This window comes from Narcine bancroftii, unplaced genomic scaffold (genome assembly GCF_036971445.1).
Source record: "Narcine bancroftii isolate sNarBan1 unplaced genomic scaffold, sNarBan1.hap1 Scaffold_294, whole genome shotgun sequence".
In the NCBI taxonomy this organism is placed as follows: Eukaryota; Metazoa; Chordata; class Chondrichthyes; order Torpediniformes; family Narcinidae; genus Narcine; species Narcine bancroftii.
The window spans coordinates 318,678-339,365 of NW_027212030.1; positions in this window are offsets into that span (position 1 = coordinate 318,678).

Sequence of the window (20,688 nt, forward strand, 5' to 3'; positions counted from 1 at the left end):
ATCTCTTTCTCATGGATCCTGTGGGAATTTTTAAAAAAATACTTATTTCAACCAAGCTGCCCAACTTTAGGACATTGCCAAGTCAAATGCAGAAAAGTACAAATGACTTGGTAACATTTGAAACAAATCCGATTCCATGTATTTTCTTTTGAGGTGTCTGGTGAATAAAATTGTATTGAACCAGTCTATCTCATTTATAACGATCAGTCCATTTTCTATGTTCAAATCTCCATCCCATCTTTGCCTCAGTTTATGAATTCCTAATTTCTCAGCTTTTGCAGTCATTTCTACATTACTGAATAAATTTATATTCCCATGACCTGTTTCAGATGGTCAGGGCTTGTTATGTCCTGTTACTGTTCTATCTGCCACTGTATTTTACATTTTGCATATCCTCTTCCTAAAGACAAGGAAAGGACTTCTTGTTGGTCATCTAATCTCATGTACCAGTTAGGGTGAGGGAACACAAAAAAATCAACAGGAGTCTGGGAGAGTTGCTCACAGTTCACGTTAGTAATCATTCTCTCCCTGCCTGATTTCTGGTTTCCAATTTACCCAAATGTCTTAATTTCATAGCAGTCTTAAATTCTTCACTTCAAAGCAGAAACAATACCATTCAGGGTCTGAGTGGTGCTGGGGGCTTATTGCAGCCTTTGGATCAGGTCTAACAATTTGCACCATTGTTTTGAAGATCAGGCAGGCATTTGGATATGTATGGCTCAGTAGAGGAGGTGAGAATTGATCCCTGTCTGGAATGTGCTTTTTAACTCTCTTTCCCAGCTTTCTGGCAAAGTCTGTGTGATGGTTTCTTCATCATAATTCCCAGAAGAAGATATTCTACAGCTAATATTCCACACACTTCACCAAATGAGGCTAGTTGTGGGAAAAAGAAGTTCCTGTCTGTTTGGATGGACAGTTTAAGGGTGAAAAAATGACCTGATGTCCACATATAGTAACTCAACCAAATTCTGTAAGGACACAAATGCTGGAGAAGCTCATCTGATCAAGCAGTGAACCTTTATAGAGTACAGATACTCGTAGCCCTGTTAAAAGGCACAAGCCTGAAACACTGGTTGTGTATCTTTTTTTAAACTTTATTTATGAACATATAAAATACATAGTAAACAAAATAAACCAACCTCCCAAAAAAAACTATATTCCATCCCCCCTCCCCATAATTACCCCCCCCAAACTCCCTCGACTGAGGGAGAGAAAAATCATATCAATTCGTTGCGGCAGAATGAAAACACCAAACCTAATTTTCCACGTCATCGCAATGCATTTACTGGCCACTGCTAATACTAACTGAATAACCTCAATTTGAGGTTTATCCATTCTTAATCCCGTTGATCAAGTTGTAATATACCGCATTAGAAAAAGCAGTGGATCGAACATAAAAAGAGTTTCTTTAAAGTAGTTTCAAATAAATCCTCAAAGGCTTAACTTTATCACACAACCAGACAGACAAAAAAAAGTATTAATTTGAATCCCACAATGAAAACATTAGTCTGAATTACTAAATCCTTATCTTTTTTTCCTGGAGTTAAATACAACTGATGTAAAAAAAAATTATAATTCACCCAATTATATCACACATTCATCAATTTAATCCACCATCTTCACACATAGTAAGTAGTCCGTTCTTCTTGGGTTAATTCTAAAGAAGAATCTCTCATTTAATCTAAAGTTGGTTTAGCCATTTTCTGTTGTCACAATCATTTCTGAAATAGATCCCTTTTTTTGCCCCATTTACAATTTTCAATTTTAGTTAACTTGGGTATCTTCAATTCTCGCCCAAATCCACCTGTGACAGCACTTACATGGAATGACACCCGTTTACCATGTCCCTCTGTTCAACCTCACTCCTCAGTGCCCGACCGTTCACCGTGTCTATCTTTTCTTGGTTTGCCCTTCAAAATGTGACACCTCACACTTGTCTGCATTAAATTCCATCTGCCCTTTCTCCAGCTGGTCCAGATCCTTCTGCAAGATTTCTTGGCTGTCCACAACTCCTCCGTTCTTGGTGTCACCTGCCAACTTGCTAATCCAATTCACCACATTATTGTTCCAGCACCTATCCCTGAGGCACATCTCTCATCACAGGCCTCCAGTCTGAAGAGCAATTGGTCTCACCAACTCACTGGCTTCTCCTGCACAGCCGTTGTTTCACATCCAAAATACAGAGGACATATGGATGGATGTTAAAATTCTCAAAGGTACATTAGTTAAAATGGTGTCAAATCACAAGGAACAGAAGTTGGCCATTCAGCCCACTGTGTCTGCTATCCCCTGATCTAAACAGTTCTCGCCTCTCATTCCAAGTTACGGCTTTTTCCCCTGATCCCTTGATACCCTGACTCATTAAACATCTATTAATTCCGCCCCCCCCCCCACCACTTAAACTCTCTCAACAATCCAGCAACAAATTCCATGACCTTCTGGTGAAATAAATTTCTCATCTGCTTTAAATAGGTACCTTCCAATTCTAAGACAATGTCTTTTTATCCAAGGGAAACATTATTCACATCTACTGTCCAATCCTTTCAGCGTTGGAAATGTTTCTGAAATCTCCTCTCCTTCTTCTATACTCCAATGAAGAGTGGAGATATATCATCCTGGTAAATCTCTGCTCTCTCTCCAACATCAGCGCATCCTTTTTAAGATAGACTTCGCAGTTCTCCAAATGAGGTCTCTCCCATGCCCCATCAACACCTCCCTACCCTTGAAACAAAGGCCAACATAGAATTTGCTTTCTTTTCCTGCCGATCCAACCTGGTGGTTACCAACTCACTATGTTTTCCTGAACGAGAACCCCCCCAAGTCCCTTGACACTTGAAATAATTACATGTAATTTACGTAACAAATTTGAAATTTTTGGAAAGATTTGGGAATCCTATTTATAAACAGTAGGAATTAAGTTGTAATCGCCCAACCTGAACCTTCTGACTCCTAAAATCAAGAAAATTTGTTAGATTTTATTTGATAGTTTTTTAGTAATTTTTTTATAAATACTTTCCAGATGTTATCTTTCTTTTCTATTGGGTTGTTGGGCAGGGGGAATAAAAAAAATGCTATGTATTAATTTTTCATTATCTTTGAATGAGAAATTTACGTACGCATTTAATGCATGTGAAATTAAAATTTTCAAAGAAAAGCTTAACATAACGTTATACATTTTGCTTATTTTCAAGTTGTGGAGAGTGAGGAGGGTTTTCATGGATTACAAAAGGATTTGGACTGTTTGGAAAGATGGCAGATGGAGTTTAATGTAGGTAAGTGTGAGGTGCTTTATGTTGGGAAGAATAGCCAAAACGTATGCAGTGAAGGGGAGGGCATTGAGTAACAGAGGGATCTTGGAGGAATGGTTCAATAGACAATAAGAGTTGGAGTAGGCCCTTCGGCCTGTCGAGCCAGCACCGCCATTTTACAGATCATGGCTGATCACTACTATCAGTACCCCTTTCCAGCCTTATCCCCATAACCCTTAACTCCTTTGCCCACTAGAGTCTTTTCTAACTCTCTTTTGAACATAATTAGCGAATCTGCCTCTACCACCCTCTGTGGCAGAGCATTCCACAGATTCACACCTCTCTGGGTAAAAAAATGTTTTCTCATCTCCGTCCTAAAGGACCTACCCTGTATTCTTAAACTATGCCCTCTAGTCCTCGTCTCCCCCATCACTGGGAACAAGTAATCCGACTTCACCCTGTCTGTGCCCCTGATAATTTTGTATACCTCAATCATGTCCCCCCTCATCCTTCTAAACTCCATCGGATACAAGTCCAATTTTCTAGCCTTTCAGCATATGTCAACCCCGCCATCCCTGGAACTAACCTTGTAAATCTGCTCTGCACATCCTCTATAGCTAGTATGTCCTTCCTCAAAATTGGAGACCAGAACTGGACACAATACTCCAGGTGGGGTCTCACCAGGGCCCTGCAGAACTGCAGAAGGGCGTCTCTGTTCCTATACTCCAATCCCCTCTTTATGAAAGCCAACATGCCATTTTCCTTCTTCACAGCTTTCTGAACGTGCATGTTAGCCTTCAGTGACCGGTGAACAAGTACACCCAGATCCATTTGCTCCTTCCCATTCCCTAGCCTGTCTCCATTTAAATAATACTCACCTTTCCTATTATTGCCCCCAAAATGGATAACCTCACATTTGCTCACATTGAACGTCATCTTCCATTCAGCAGCCCACACCCCCAACCAGTCCAAGTCCCTCTGCATTTTCCTGACATCCTCCTCACACCCCACACCGCCACCCAGTTTAGTGTCATCTGCAAATCTGCTCATGTTATTAATAATCCGCTCATCCAAATCATTTACATAAATTACAAACAACTGAGGACCCAATACCGATCCCTGCGGCACTCCACTCGTCACATGCTGCCATCCTGAAAAAGACCGGCTTACTCCAACCCTTTATTTCCTATTTCTTAACCAATTTCCTATCCATGTCAGCACCTTACCTCCAATACCATGCTCCCTGATCTTGCCCACTAGTCTCCCGTGTGGTACCTTATTAAAGGCCTTCTGGAAGTCCAAATACACCACATCCACTGGCTCTCCCAAGTCCACCCACTTTGTCACATCCTCGAAAAATTCCAGAAGGTTAGTCAAGCATGACTTACCCTTAAGGAATCCATGCTGACTAGCCCTTATACTATTTCTGCCTAAGTGTTCTGCTATTACTCCTTTTATGATAGATTCCAATATCTTCCCCACCACTGACATCAGGCTGACCGGTCTATAATTTCCCGTTTTCTCCCTCCCTCCCTTCTTAAAAATCGGCACCACATCAGCCACTCTCCAATCCTCAGGGACCTCCCCCGAATCTATGGAACTTTGGAAAATGTCGACCAGTGCCTCCACAATTTCCATAGCAACTTCTGGGATGCAGCCCATCAGGCCCTGGGGATTTATCAGCCCTCAGTCCCAACAATTTACTCACAACCTCCTGCTTCTAGATCCGGATATCCATTAGATCCCCTACTACCCCAGTAAAGATCCCCAAGTCTCTTGACTTATATCCTCCTTGGTGAAGACAGATGCAAAGTATTTGTTAAATTCCTCAGCCAACTCCTTGTTTCCGGTAATAATTCCAGCCTTTTCCATTCTTAATGGACCAATTTTAAACCGAACCAATTTCTTCCTCTTCACATATTTAAAAAAGCTTTTGCTATCCTCCATTATATTATTTGCTAATTTCCTCTCGTACTTCATTTTCCCCTCTCTTATGACTTTCTTAGTTACCCTCTGATGCTCTTTGAAGGTTTCCCAATCCTCTAGCTTCCCACTCCGCTTCGCTCTCTTATACTTACTCCCTTTGGATTTGATAGTGCACTTGATTTCATTAGTTAGCCACGGCTGCCATTTGCATCTCCTAGAGCCTTTCCTCCACTTTGGAATAAATTTGTCTTGAATCCTGTAAAAAATGTCCAAAAATACCTGCCATTTTCCCCAGTTGTCCTCCCAGCTAGTGTAACTTTCCATTTTATTTTGGCTAGCTCCTCCCTCATAGCTGCATAATCCCCTTTATTTAACTGCAGTACAGATGCTTCCGACTTCCTTTCCTTTTCCCTTTCTAATTGCAGCTCAAAAGTAACCATACCATGGTCACTATTCCCTATGGCTCCCCTACATCGAGGTCACTTATTAACTCTGCGTCGCTGCACAGCACCAAGTCCAGAATCGACTTCCCCCTGGTAGGTTCCTCCACTAGCTGCTCCAAGAAAGTATCTCGTAGACATTCAATAAACTCACTGTCTTGTGTTCCTGCCCCCGTCTGATTATCCCAGTCCACCTTCATGTTGAAGTCCCCCATAACTACCGTATTGCTACCACTTTGACATGCCACTCTTAATTCCTGATTTATACTGCCACCGATATCTGAGCTACTTTTCGGAGGCCTGTAAATGACCCCCATTATGCTCCTCACGCCTTTACAATTTCTTAATTCTATCCAAACAGACTCTACCCACCTGTTTCAATGTCTTTCCTTTCAAACGCCTGAATTTCATTTCTTACCAACAGAGCTACCCCACCCCCTCTTCCCAAGTTTCTGTCTTTTCTATAGGACGTGTACCCGGGAACATTGATTTCCCAAACCATTTGTGGGAATTCGGTCGTGTCCACAGGAAAAAGGGAATCTAAGGGTTGGATGTGATGTCGTGTATATTCTCTGCCAATCAATGGGAAATCTCCAAATCTTCAATCTTGGTGCAAGAGCCCACGAGGTACAAAGCAACCATCTCCTGTCCAAGCTGCAGATTGCAAGGGCTGTAAAGTGCTGCCACCGCCTGTTCACACCGAGTACTGCATGCATGAAGCGAGAGGGAGAGAGAGAGAGAGAGAGAGATCTAGGTATAATACCACCACCTGGTGTCCGGACTCGCGAACTACAGGATACATTATTTTTATTTTTCATGGGAGTGTTGGAGAATGAGAGGAGACTTGATTAAGGTTAACAAAATAGAGCAAGATGGATAATATGGAGCTCCAATGAACAGGGAGGTCTCACCTGTGAAGGAGCAAGTGTGAGATCTCCCAGTTCATTCTTGCTCGGGCAATGGTGGCCAATTCAAGACAGCTCCAATTAGGGGAAGAGAATATGCTGTTTCAGGTCATGGGTTTGAAACGGTTTCCCCAGTCGTGCCATTCAGACTCAAGAGAGCAGATGCTTGCAGACAGGAAGGAAACCTAGTTTTATTGTGGAGAATTGCTTGTTTTTCGGGGTGAAGGTTGTTTGTGGTCTGAGATTCCTAAATACTTTACAATGGAAGCAGCACTTTTCCTTGTGCCTGATTGCTACATCGCGGGTAAAATGTCTCAAATCTATCACTCAGCCAGTACTGTTGGTCATTGATTTGGAGAGAGAGTGATGGCTTGGCAATATTTATAGCATGGTGAGTCCAAAGCTCTCAAAGTGACAGTGTGGAAGGAGTTTGTCTGTTCTTTGTGTTTTCTGCCACCCTTGAGAACTTAAAAAGTGTCCGTGAATTGTGGTATTGGTGAGACACAAGCTTGTTTTGCCCTCATTTTGTTCTGTATGTCTATAAAGTTTCAGTTTAGGGATAAAATGTCCAGACACTGTTCTGTTCAAAAGTCTAGTAACCAAATCAGATTCTCCCGAGTTCTTGTCATGGATATGCATCAAGAAGCCTGTTTTGCAGCAGTCGTGTTGCATTAGAGGTGCACATACAATTTTCAAAAATAATGAGTTTGAAACCAGAAAAAGATCAGGTCGTGCCCAAAGGTTCATCCGTGCTGTTGAATTGAATTGATGCCCCCAGGTCCAGAATGTGCACTTCCACCCCATGGTCTTGAGCTTCCCAAATCGCCAATGAACTTACGGCCCCCTTGAGCTGTGGAGTGTGGGAGGAAATCCACACAGACACCAAGAGGATGTAGAAACTTCTTGCAGTCAGTGCTGACTTGATCCTGGGGTGACTCGTGCTGGAGAGGTGGGACTACTGTCCTGCCTTCACCTTGTGATGGCTGATTTTTGTCTGATGGTGGATGGAGGTCTGACATGATATTCCCTTGGCCTTGAGGGAAAGAAGAGTAGAAATTGCAAGGGCTCTGACAGAAATATTTAAAACCTGTTTATCCACGGGTGAGGTGCCAGAGGAATGGAGGTAATCTAATGTTCCTTTGTTTAAAAACGGCTTCAAAAGCCAACCAGGTGAGCCGGACAAAATAGGTAAATTATTGGAGGGTAATCAGAGAGTACCTCGAAAAGAATCTGTTCAAATAGCTGGCCTTGATCAACCATAGCTTAGAATACGGGAGTCGGGCAGTGAGGTTGAGACTAGACAAGATATTGGTGAGGCCCTGTTGAGAGTACTGTGTACACTTCTGGTCACCAAATGAGAGGAAAGCTATCAACAAAGTAGAGAGGGTGCAGAGAAGATTTAAGTCAATGTTACCTGGATATCAGCAACTAGATTACAAAGAAAGATTCAGCAAATGAAGTCTTTATTCTATGGATTGTAGATGGTTGAGAGGGGATTTGATCGAGGTCTTTAAAATTACTAGGAGGATAGAACAAATTGATGTGGATAGACTTTTTTCATTGCGGGAGCAGAGATTGAATCAGGAGGTAAAAGTTTGGAAGTAACATGAGGGGGAACTTCTTTACTCAGAGTGGTGGCTGAGTGGAGTGAGCTTCCGGGAGAAATAGTGGCGGCAGGGTCCATGTTGTCATTTCAGGGAAAATTGGAGGGGAGGGGAATGCAGAGAGGTGGTACGAGAGGAGAGTATTTAGTTCAGTGCAGACAAGAAGGGCCAAGTGACCTGTTTCTGTGCTGTAATTGTTATAGGGTTAAAATGTGTGGCAGTAACTTGGAAGTCCGATGCGTATTTGGGAATGGGTCGATGGCCACACTGAAATAGGCCGTTGATTCCCACTTGAAATAATTGCATCGAATTCACGGAACAAATTTGAATTTCTCTTTTGAAGATTTGGGATGTGTATTTACCAATTGTCGGAATTAAGTTTTAACCACCCAACACGAACTTTCTGACTCCTAAAACCAAGAAAACCATGATTTTATTTGAGAGTTTTGGTCAATTTTTATAAATACTATCTAGATGTTTTCTCTCTTTATTGTTTTCTATTGGGCAGCTGTGGGAGGGGTTACTTTTTAAATCACTATGCATTAATTTTATCTTATTTTCAAATAAGAAATTTAAGTTTTTTTAATGCATATGTTAAATTAAATGTAAAAATGTTTCAAATAAGATGAATGAAGAATTGTTTCAGGAACTGGCGATCTTCCACGAGTGCCGTGAACCCCAGGAAGCAGGAATGTGTGAACGAAACACAAAACTGGCCAGAAGAACTGAGGAAACACAGCTAAAAGTGTCCAAAAAGGTGCTGATGTCATCTTGATTTTAATGCAGGTGACAACGAGGAATGCATTGGGGCGGAGATGGTCTACGGGCAGCCAATACGGACGCCTTGGGGAACAAAGCCCGCAACACCAGTAGGGATGGATAATGGTGGGTAATGAATAAGCATATATTAGAGACACCGAGAGAGAGCGACACACACATACCCAGACAGACAGACACACACACACAGACACAGAGAGACAGATACACACACACAGACACACAGAGAAACACACACAGACTGAGACAGAGAGAGAAACACTGACAGCGAGAGAGAGACAGACAGAGACACACACAGACAGAGACACACACAGACAGAGACACACACAGACAGAGACACACACAGACAGAGACACACACAGACAGACACAGACAGACAGATAGAGAGACACACACACAGACAGAGAGAGAGACACGCACACAGAAAGAGACAGAGAGGCACACATAGAGACAGAGAGAGACACACACACGACACAAAGAGACAGACACACACACACAGCCAGAGACAGAGACAAACACACGACACAGAGAGACAGACACACACACACAGATACATACACACAGACATAGATAGAGAGAGACACACACAGAGACATAGACACACAGATATAGAGACACACACAGAGACACAGACAGAGAGACACACAGACAGCGACAGAGAGAGAGAGACACACAGAAACAGAGAGAGAGAGACACAGACAGAGAGACACACACACGGACACACACAGATACAGAGACACAGAAAGAGACACAGACAGAGAGAGAGAGACACACACATACAGACACAGAGAGACACACATTGTGACACAGGGAGAGAGAGACACACACAGACAGAGACACACAAACAGACACAGAGACACACACACAGAGTGAGATACACACAGAGAGACGCAGAGAGAGAGATAGACACAGAGAGAGACACAGACACAGAGAGAAACACAGACAGAGAGACACTCAGACACAGAGACACACAGACACAGAGAGACACACACAGACACAGAGAGACACACACAGACACAGAGAGACACACAGACACAGAGAATCACACAGTCACAGATACACACACAGACCGATAGACAGACAGAGAGAGAGACACACAGACACAGAGAATCACACACAGACACAGAGAATCACACACAGACACAGAGAATCACACACAGACACAGAGAGACACACAGAGACATAGAGAGAAACACACAGACGTAGTGACACACGCACACAGACAGACAGAGACCCCTTGGTTGTGCCCTTCACCTTCGCACTTAACTCCCTCATCTCTCCTGGCAGGATCTCATCACCTTTCCTACCCGTGGACCATGACATCTGTCTGCTCATCCTCCTTCCTGAGAATGGTGTGAACTCTACCCTAGAAACCCCACAGCAAAGAAAAGGGACCCTTCGGCCCTTCTCATCCATGGTGAAATATCATTCTGCCAGTCTCATCGACCTGCACCCAGTCCCTAACCCTCCTGACTTCCCACATCCATGGATCTCTGCAATTGATTCTTAAAACGTAAGAGTTTTAATGTTAAATGGCAGACCATTGAGGAATGTTGTCAAAGAAAGGGATTGAGGAACTGTGGTACAGAACTGCCTGAAAGTGGAGTCCCATGTAGAGATTGGGGGGGTGGGGGGGAGTGAAGAAAGCTTCTGGTATTTAGGCCTTCAGAAATGAGAGGATTGAGTGCAGGAGGTGGGAGGCCACGAGGAAGTTGGACAAGGCCTGGGCGAGGCTAACTTGGGAACATTGTGTGCCGTTTGGGTGGCCGGAGGAGAGGAAGGATAGGAATGAGACAGCGCGTCGAGGAGAGGGACAAGAAGGTGGTCTGGCTTTCGGGGTTTGAGTTCCAGGGGAAGGTTGGACAGGCTGGGACTTTATTCCCTGGAGCGTCGAAGATTGAGGAAGATTTGAAAATTGTGAGGGGGGACGGATCGTGTCCATGGGGACAGGCTGTTTCCAAGGAGAGTGGGAGAGATTCAAAGAGGAGGACATGGATTGAGATTGAAGGGGGATTTTCTTCCCTCAGAGGGGGGTGGGAACGTGGAATGAGCTTTGGGCCAAGGTGGTGGAGGTGGGATGGACTGGAATCTTGGGGGGGAATGTGGGGCAGATCCTGGTGTGGAAATGTGCAGCCTGAAGGGGAGATGGACTGGAGGCCCGAGCCAGCTCTCGGACCCTTCCCCAGTGGGACGAGGTTCCCAGGAGAGAGGGGGCTCCAAAGGGCTGGACCTCGAGCCCTGGGGCTCCATCCAGGGGCTCGGGGTGGTGGAGAGGAGATCCCGAGGAGGGGTGGATCAAGCTCTCGCGAGAGCGACCCCTGGTGGCTGCCATGTTGTTGATCTTTCCCGCCTTTGGAGGAGTTGGTCGCGAGCGGGAGGGGGAGAGAGGTTCGTGTCGGTTCCTCACGGGCGGGAATCGGGGCATTTTGGGAGCGAGACCAGGGAGGACGGAGTTTCCACGGGTCGCCCTTTGGGTCTGGAGCGGCCGGAGCTCGGAGGGGAACGGGCAGGGGGATGGTTGTGAGGTGGGGCCGGGGTACCGTGAGGAAGTTTGGGTCGGGGTGGCGTTAGGGTGTGTGGTAGTCGGGGACCCGCGAGGCTTAAGGGGGGGGGGTCGGGGTCCGTGTGGCTGTGGGGGGGAGGGGTATCCGCGAGGCTGAGGGGGCTCGGGGCCCGCGAGGCAGAGGGGGGAGAGGGACGGGGACCCAGAAGGGTGAGGGGGTCGGGGACCCAGAAGGGTGAGGGGGTCGGGGACCCAGAAGGGTGAGGGGGTCGGGGACCCAGAAGGGTGAGGGGGTCGGGGACCCAGAAGGGTGAGGGGTTCGGGGACCCAGAAGGGTGAGGGGGGTAGAGGACCCAGAAGGGTGAGGGGGACCCGCCAGAGGGGTGTGGGATATCTGCAAGAGGAGTGAGGGACATGCAAGGCTGTGGGGGGCGGGGATCCTGCGAGGCTGAGGGGGACGGGTATCCAGAAGGTTGAGGGACACGCAAGGCTGAGGTACTCGTGGAACCAGAAGGGTGAGGGGAATGAGGACCCAGAAGGGTAATGGTGATCAGGACACAGAAGGGTGAGGGTGATCAGGACCCAGAAGGGTGAGGGTGATCAGGACCCAGAAGGGTGAGGGTGATCAGGACCCAGAAGGGTGAGGGTGATCTGGACCCAGAAGGGTGAGGGTGATCAGGACCCAGAAGGGTGAGGGTGATCAGGACCCAGAAGGGTGAGGGTGATCAGGACCCAGAAGGGTGAGGGTGATCAGGACCCAGAAAGGTTAGGGGGGACGGGGACCCAAAAAGCTGAGAGAGGACAGGGACCCAGATGGCTGACGGGGACCCAGAAGGTTGAGGGGGAAGTGGGGACCCAGAAGGCTGAGGGGGGAAGGGGACGGGGACCCAGAAGGTTGAGGAGGTACGGGGACCCAGAGGGCGGAGGGGGGGACCGGGACGTGGACCCAGAAGGCTGAGGGCACCTGCGAGGCTGAAGGTGGGGGTGGGAACCCGCGTGGTTTAGGGGATCCGTGTGGTTGAGGGGATCGGAGAACTGCGAGTGTGAGGGGGACCCGTGAGGGTGAGGGAGTCCCGGCCCCATGGATGGGAATGAGCAGGAAGGGGTGCTGGTCAGTGGGACGAGAATATCAGTTCACCACACACTGTAAGCTTTCAGTTCTGTAATGAGACGTCATTAACTATGACACCGACAGCCCAACCCTCTTTCTCCCAGTTCCACTGCAGACATTGGAAGACGGTCCTCTTTAAAATAATCCAAATACCCCTTGGCGCGGACCCGCCGAAGCCACAGATTAGAATCTGCATCTCAGATGGTGAAGTCTTCAGATTTTTCTTTAAAATATTGTTTACATTGTAAAACCATTTGGAAAGTGCGTTCACATATATTGTTATGTTCAAATCAAAAGGAAAAACTAGCACTAAGCAAGGTTCAAAAAAAAACACACAGGAATAAAGTGCCAGCATCCTGGAGATGGATTTCACAGTGACTAAGGACAAGATTTGTTCTTGTCTCTAGCTGTGCACACACGAGGATGAGAGCAGTGTTTGAGATGCTCTAGCCAGAAAGAATTCCAATCCATATCCCCTCGGTTTTATTCCTCGGGCTGACGGCAAGGTTCAGACTGAAATAGCAGAGGATGAGAATCCAGGCAAAAGGACAGAAGCCCAGACCAAGCAACAATTTGGGCAGAAGGATTTAGATCCACTGGTAGAGAGAGAGAGAGAGAGAGAGTGGAAGGATACTGTCAGAATGCCCATAGGATTTAACCTGCTTAAAAGCAGGTGGCACAAATCTGTGCAGAGGGGCACAATTTAAAGGCGATTGCAGATGTTTCATTGGGAAGCTGCAGGAATTCAGCCCATCAGAATGAAGTAAATGCAATATCCAGAGAGAAACCTTGGGCTTTTCTCTGGAGTGATGCAGGAAGCTCATAGAGTGAATGGATTTGTGGCAGAGCTTGGAGGAGGAGCAGGCAGTGCTGAGGAAACACAAGGCTGCTGAAGGACTTGTAGAAAGAGAACGTGCAGAAGGCTGCGGGTGCCTGGAGTGCATGGCCGGGCAGGATGGTGTAGTCTGGAATAATAGGGACCTTTAACATTTAGACAGGGACATTGATGCAAGAAAAATAGTGGGTTTACGGGTGTGAGGGGTGAAAGGTTCAGTTTGTAGTAGGTTTGATCAGTTGTCTTGTGACACCAATACCCCTGAGCAAAAAGCTCTGCAAAAGTTAAGACACCACCCAGGATATCTTAGGTAAAAACCCTCCACCATTGAGAACATTTGCAGGGAACGCTGCTGTCAGAGAGCAGCAGCAATCAAGGATCCACATCACCCGCTCTGTTCTCACTGCTCCCATCAGGAAAGAGGTATAGCCGGGTTCAGGAACAGCTGCTTCCCCTTCACCACCAGACTCAACACACATTCAGGGACCCATTTAAAGACTCTTCCTTTTGCACTTTGAATTTTTTCTCTCTCTATTGCAGTTTGTTTTCATATCCACATTTTCAGAGATTACAAGTAGATGAGTCCAGTTGGGGAAACTTGGTTTTGGTCTATATAATGGTTACATTCATCCCCTTTTATTGTTCATTTATATTAGTGTCTGGGCCCCTATGTGGTCCAAGTACAGTTGACAGACCTTTACCAAAGGGTCACGTTTATGTGATTTTTTTTTCCCGTAGGTAACAGCAGTTCATTTCCACAGCCCAGCGTGCTATCGGACATCCAGTTGATCGTGATACATCTTTTCGCGAAGGCCAGTGCTATTTTTATAAATGAGATTAGATATTTGGTCAAGTTGTCGCTTGTTTCCATGAAGATATTGCTCCAGGTATCACGTGGAGGCCACTCCTGTGATCGTGGTTAATTTTTCTGCGCTTTCTTGCCAAAATGGCCTCACTTTCACGCACGACCACGTAGAAAAGTTTAATGAAGCTCATCATCCCATTGGCCTTCATTTCGGTTGAAGCACTGCATGCAGATTTTACAAAGCTGTCTGAAACCCTTTTTCCACGGGAATCCCAGTTCATTGGCCATGCAGTGTCTCAGGTTAGGAAGCCCTTGGTGCCATTTCCACTGGGACACAAGATTGCTTTTCCACTGAACACAACTCATCCCCGGGGAGCGGAGTGTTCTGCCTTCGACTGGAAACAGGTGATTCTCTGCTGTCTCTGTTCCACTGGTTTTACCACCAGGCCGACATCGGCAAACGCCGAGGATATGAGTAGGGTTAGAGGTGGCGTGAAATGACATCATTTGACACTGGCATTTGGACAGTGTCCCTTTTCCACTGGACCCTGTCCCAGTAAATTCCCGGGATTGGGCATGAGGGGCTGTACTTTTGAAGTTGAAACACTTTGCAGAGCAAAGTCTTGGAATTTAATTTCTTCAACTATGTACGCTATTCTGGCGCTCCATCCTGTAGGATGTAGGTGGTTCCTTTCATTGCACCTGAATCAATCCCTGACTAATCACAGAGCACTTCTGGTGTAGGGATTGCTTCAAGTGGAATTTGAGTTTGGGAGCATTTTGAAAACCACAGGTCTAAGTTATAGGGAAAGGTTAAGCAAGATTTTTATTCTGCGGAGCATAAAAGGTTGAGGTTGGATTGGGTTGAGGTATTTAAAATTATTGGGGTATAGATTTGAGGTGGGTTGAGAGAAAGGGGCAGAAGTTTAGAGGAAATGTGAGGGGGGACTTTCACTCAGAGTGGTGGGTGTGTGGAATGGACTTGCAGATGAAGTGGAGGAGGCAGGCTCAATATTAGCTCTTAAGGAGAAGTTGGATATGTATTTGGACAGGAAAGGAATGGAGGGTCAAGGGGCGAGTGTAGGTCAATGGGATTAGGTAGGACAAAGTGTTCGGCGTGGACTCGAAGGGCAAAGTTGGCCTATTTCGATGCTGTAATAGTTGGAGAGGTAAAACGTGTATGTGAACATTTTGGGTCCAGTGACCATAGATTAGTTTCCAATCAATTATGGATAAGAGTGGGGTCTGCTGCAACAGCACCACTCAATCAATGCACCGGACACAGTTAATCAGGAAAGATGTTTATTCAGACTTGTTCCTCTCTTAGGTCTCTTGCCCACGACCTTACCAGAGAGAGGGGGATCTTTTTCTCTTCTATCCATTAGTGACTGGTGTCATCCTCTGTTCTGCTAATATTTCAAAACAGCACTGAGCCCACGTTAAATGTTCCACTTGAAACTCAAACATGTTACAGACTAAACCAAGCCAGTCATCTTTGCTAAAATTAATGATGAGGGAGAAAATGAAGGGAATAGAAAGCAAGGGAGTAACAGGGAGAGGATGCAGAAAATAATGCAGGCTGAATGAGAGGGGAAAGAAATCAGGCTTCAGATGATTAAGGAAGACGAGGCGAAAGAAGGAGACCCTAGGACACTGCCACCCTATGTTGAGAATGAGGACTCAAAAGATTCTTTGTGGGCAAGGCTATCTGCATGTGCTTCCCAGCAGCCACCGTGACCAGTCCTGCATCTCACTTGATTCAATAAAAGGTGGTTTCAGACTTGGCTCTGACGTAAACAATTTGCTCATTTTCAAACCAACTTTCCTCCCTCCGTCATTGACGGCCGTGACACTGTGCACGAGTGAGGAAGATGGGGTGAAAGATCTTGAACTGAAAGTTACCTGCAGTAATTGGAAACCTGCCTTCAAGAGAGCTTCAATCATGTCAATGTTTCACCAGTTGTTGGACTTTACCAGCGATGAAACAGCGTCCCACTCCCACAGTGTTTCCTGTTACTAACTTGGACAGGAGTAAAAAAATGATTCACACAAAGAATTATAAACCAGGGGAAAGATATACTCTGAAAACAACAAGAAATGTTGTTCATATCCCACTGTGCTCCCGATAGAAGTCAAAATCCAATGGGCTTTATGAACTAAAACACAAATGGAACTTAACCCAAGATTATTCCCCCACCCCCCGTCCTATTAAATGTTGAATCCTGTTGTGTGAAGAAGGAGTTGCCTGGAACGGTAGCCCATCCCAGAAAGCTCACCAGACTTGGACTGCAGATCAACACTTAAGGATGACCAGCCGCAGCTTAATTTAATGCAATGCTTATTCCCCCCCCCCCAGCAAAAATCTTCAGCATTGCTTCATTGAAACTGGTCTAATTCCAAATAAGATCAGCAATGTCTTTTGGACCGAGTACAAAAGAGAGAGAGCTGAGGTACCTTCGAAACCCAGAACCAAATACATGCAGCATTCAGTGGCAGCTCTCCTTGCATCTAATCAAGCACTTTTGAGCCACTATGAACTGTTCCCCAAGAGAATTCATCCAACCATCCATGAGTGCATTCCTGTCAACTCGAAAGCCGAGAGGGGATTTGGTAGAGTATTTAAAATTACAAGAAGGATGGATAGAGTTGATGTGGATAGGCAATTCCATTGCAAGTGGGAGAGATTGAAACAAGAGGTCTTGAGTTAAGAGGCAAAAGTTTTGAAGTAACGTGAGGGGGAACTTCTTGACTCAATGGTGGCTGAGTGGAGTGAGCTTCCGGGAGAAATAGTGGCAGCAGGGTCCATTTTGTCATTTAAGAGAAAATTGGAGGGGTGGGGAATGCAGAGAGGTGGTACTGGAGGAGAGTATTTAGTTCAGAGCAGACGAGAAAGGCCAAATGACCTGTTTCTGTGCTGTAATTGTTCTAGGGGTAAAATGTGTGGCAGTAACTTGGAAGCTCAACATGAACCTTCCGACTCCTAAAATCAAGAAATTTAAGATGTTAGATTTTATTTGAAAGGTTTGGTAAATTTTTATAAATACTATCCAGATGTTTTTTCTTTTTTTCTTTACATCAGGAAAAATTAAATGAAATGGTTCTTGCAGTCAAGAGCAAGAGAATTCCTCCAATCCAGCCCTTGCCCACAAACACCCCCCCCCCCCCCATTCTGGGATCAACCCATCAGCAGCGTCCACTTCAGAGACAAACCTCAGGCACAAACATCCCAAAACCATCATCCCAAGACAAGGGGTTAATTTTTTAAATCACTATGCATTCATTTGATGTTATTTCAAATAAAAAATTAGTTTTTAATGCATATGTGAAATTAAATAATTTAAAAAAAAAATAAGATGAATGAAGAATTATTTCAGGAATTATCAATCATCCACTACTCCCATTAACCCCAGACACCAGTACTGAATGAAAAACTAAACTGGCCAGATTGACTGAGTAAACACAGCTAAAATTGGCCAAAAGGTGCTGATGCCATCATTGATTTAAATGCAAGAGACACTGAGGACTGCATTGGGACAGAGATGGTCCATGGACAGCCAATACGGATGCCTTGGGGAACAAAGCCCGCACTGCCAGTTGGGATGAATTAGATTATGACAAGCAAATATTAGATACCCCCCCCCCCCCCCCCACAGAGAGACCCAGCCTTGATTTTCATTTTTTATATTGATAGAGAGATCCCAGACATCACCAAATGTACCGAGACCCCACCGCATGTTATCAGTTAAAGGCAACGTATTCCTCTCTAATGGAACTTTTACTACCTCTATTACAGGAAACATCCTCCCTGCCTCATTTGCCATTGGAACGTTAGGCCCGCTTGTCGTCACAAGGCCAGAAAACGCTTGAGTCAGAATACTGATCATCGTTTGAGGAGTGACGAAGGAATTTGTGAGCACGATAAGAATCCTGTTTCACTCTGGTCTGAGATTGGATGGTGAGTCCTTAGCTACACATCCCTGCAACACACTCTCCTTCGCCAACAACTGCCTCACACTCCTATTCACCCCACCAGCTCTGTGCATTCCCCCTCATTCACCTGCGATTTTCCCCCCCACAAACCCCTGTTAACCTGCCACCTCCACTGAAGAGTGGGTGAACACACAAACCCCTTACAGACGGGGCCAGATTTGATCCAGAGTCATTGACTTAACAGGACCATAACACCACCTGTGGCATAAATATTCCCAAACCAATGCTCTAGGGCACTGGGAGAGCAAACAGCTCAAATTCTGCATTTGAGAAGTTTGAACTGCTGCACAACCATCAGGATCAAAGAAAACCCTAGTTTGCTTAGTTTTCAGCTGTCATAGACCACAAAAGGCTTCCAAACCAAAATTCAAAAGACAAGCCCCACAAACAAACAAATCTCTCATAAAGCTCTAACACTCCCCTATCTAGAGGTATCATCTCCTCAAACATCTCAATGCCACAGGTGAGAAAACTGTTTTAACTCCCACTCCAAATTAAAAAGGTGCTATTCCCTTAATTGCAGCTCTCTTGAAGGGCGGAGATGGGCCTTGTTTAAAGGGCCAGCCACAATTTACTGAGATATTTCACACCTGAATTAATTGTCCTCCTGATTCCAGCTCAGGGTTTAAAACAGCCCCACTCTAGTCACTTGCAGGTTTCAGGCAGAGATGAGGTGATGCTGCCATCAGAGGAAGGTAGGAAGCCTGGTTTTACTGTGGCTGCTTTTTCTGGGGTGGTTCTTTGAGTTGTTGGGGTGAAAGGAATCCGGTGTTTGTGGGTCGTTTGCAAACTGGTGTTCCATGTGGTTCGTGGGTATTGAGCCAGAGAAATGTGTTGTTTTAATGTGTGTGGTTTACGGTGCCTGCAACTTTAGCTCTTGTCTTGGGATGATGGTTTTGGGATGTTTGTGCCTGAGGTTTGGCTCTGAAGTTGTCGGACTCTGGCTTTCCCTTACTCTTAATTTAGTCTGTATGTGGTCTGAGTCCAGCGTGTTCTTTGAATGAAGTGATAGGAGAAGGTATTCGGTTCAACAGTCAATTTATTACCCAGCACAAGAATAAAACTTAACAGAGCTCTGGGTCAGTCTTTAGTTCATAGGTCACCTGCACAGTGAGCTATTCCCCAAGACTGACCCCTATTGTCCAGTTGGCTCAGTTTATATAGATCAACCTTATCATACAGAACAAAAGTTGGCTTCCTTTGCTAGATCTTTTTGCATAAGGGTTATCACAAGTCATCTCCTGTTTTGCAGATATCTTGGGTGTAGCGCTCCCATCTTAATCCTCCAGGCCAGACTATCCTGTTGTTTTGATCAGAAATTAATTCATCACCAGATATTTCTAATCACCATTCTGTTCCTGTCTGGCCAATTTCTGCTGTTCTCTTTAACACCTCCTCATGCCTTAATCTTCCTCCTAGACTGGTTTTCCATTCCCTTGGTTTCTTGCAGGCCATTCTTTGTTCTGGTCTGGCCTGTGTCTCCTGTGCTACTCACCACCTCCTTCAGTTGGAGCTTTCCTCCTAAATCATTTTATGAATTTCCTCTCCCTGTATTTGGGAGCAGACAATTTTGCTCAGCCAACTTCGCTCCATGCTGTGATTGCCACTTAATCACATTCCTCTTTTTCCCTGAACCATGCAGTACATATCAACTTATTAATTAATCATTTCTTTCATAATGTTTGAACCCCTAGATTCCAACAAAGTGTAGGCTGCTGATGGTTTGATCCCAGAATTGGGGTGGGGAGGGGGGCGGGGGTGTTATTTGTGGGCAAGGGCTGGTTTGGAGGCTGCAGGGAATTCTTTTGCTCTTGACTGTAAGAAGCATTTCATTTAATTTTTACTGATGTAACCATCTTACCTTACGTGTGTGTAATATTGCACTATGTTACAGGACAGTCAGTCGAATTTTGATCTTGGCATGTTTAACAGAAAATGACAGTGACCCAGGTTCAAATCTGTCCCTTGTGTCAGGATTTTCCCCCCATCACCTTTTACAAAATGGCAAGGTGAACAGAGGCATTTGTGTGGGTCAGGGTTTTTTTTTTAATTAATTTTTAAGAGTTAGTTATATTCTTGTTAATTTTACAAGAATATAATTCAAATCCCGATACATGTGGTTGATTAATACAAATTGAGATCTACCCAGACCCACCCTCTCCACATCCCATATGAGGGACCAGAGATCTTCAACAGATGTTTTATTTAACCATAATATTGTGAATATTTCAAAACCTCACTTCAACCCACCTTTAGGAAATGTGGGCTCCAAAGATAGAATGTTCATCTCGTGAACGATACATTATTTTCTTGTGGTGAACAGTTCCGAACCTCAGCCAGTTTGCAAGATATGGCCACGCACTTTCTAGCTGTACAATTTGCAGCAATTTAAACCTGGTAAATATTCAGTTCTAATTTAAATTTAATTCCTTAACATCTCTTTCTCATGGATCCTGTGGGAATTTTTAAAAAAATACTTATTTCAACCAAGCTGCCCAACTTTAGGACATTGCCAAGTCAAATGCAGAAAAGTACAAATGACTT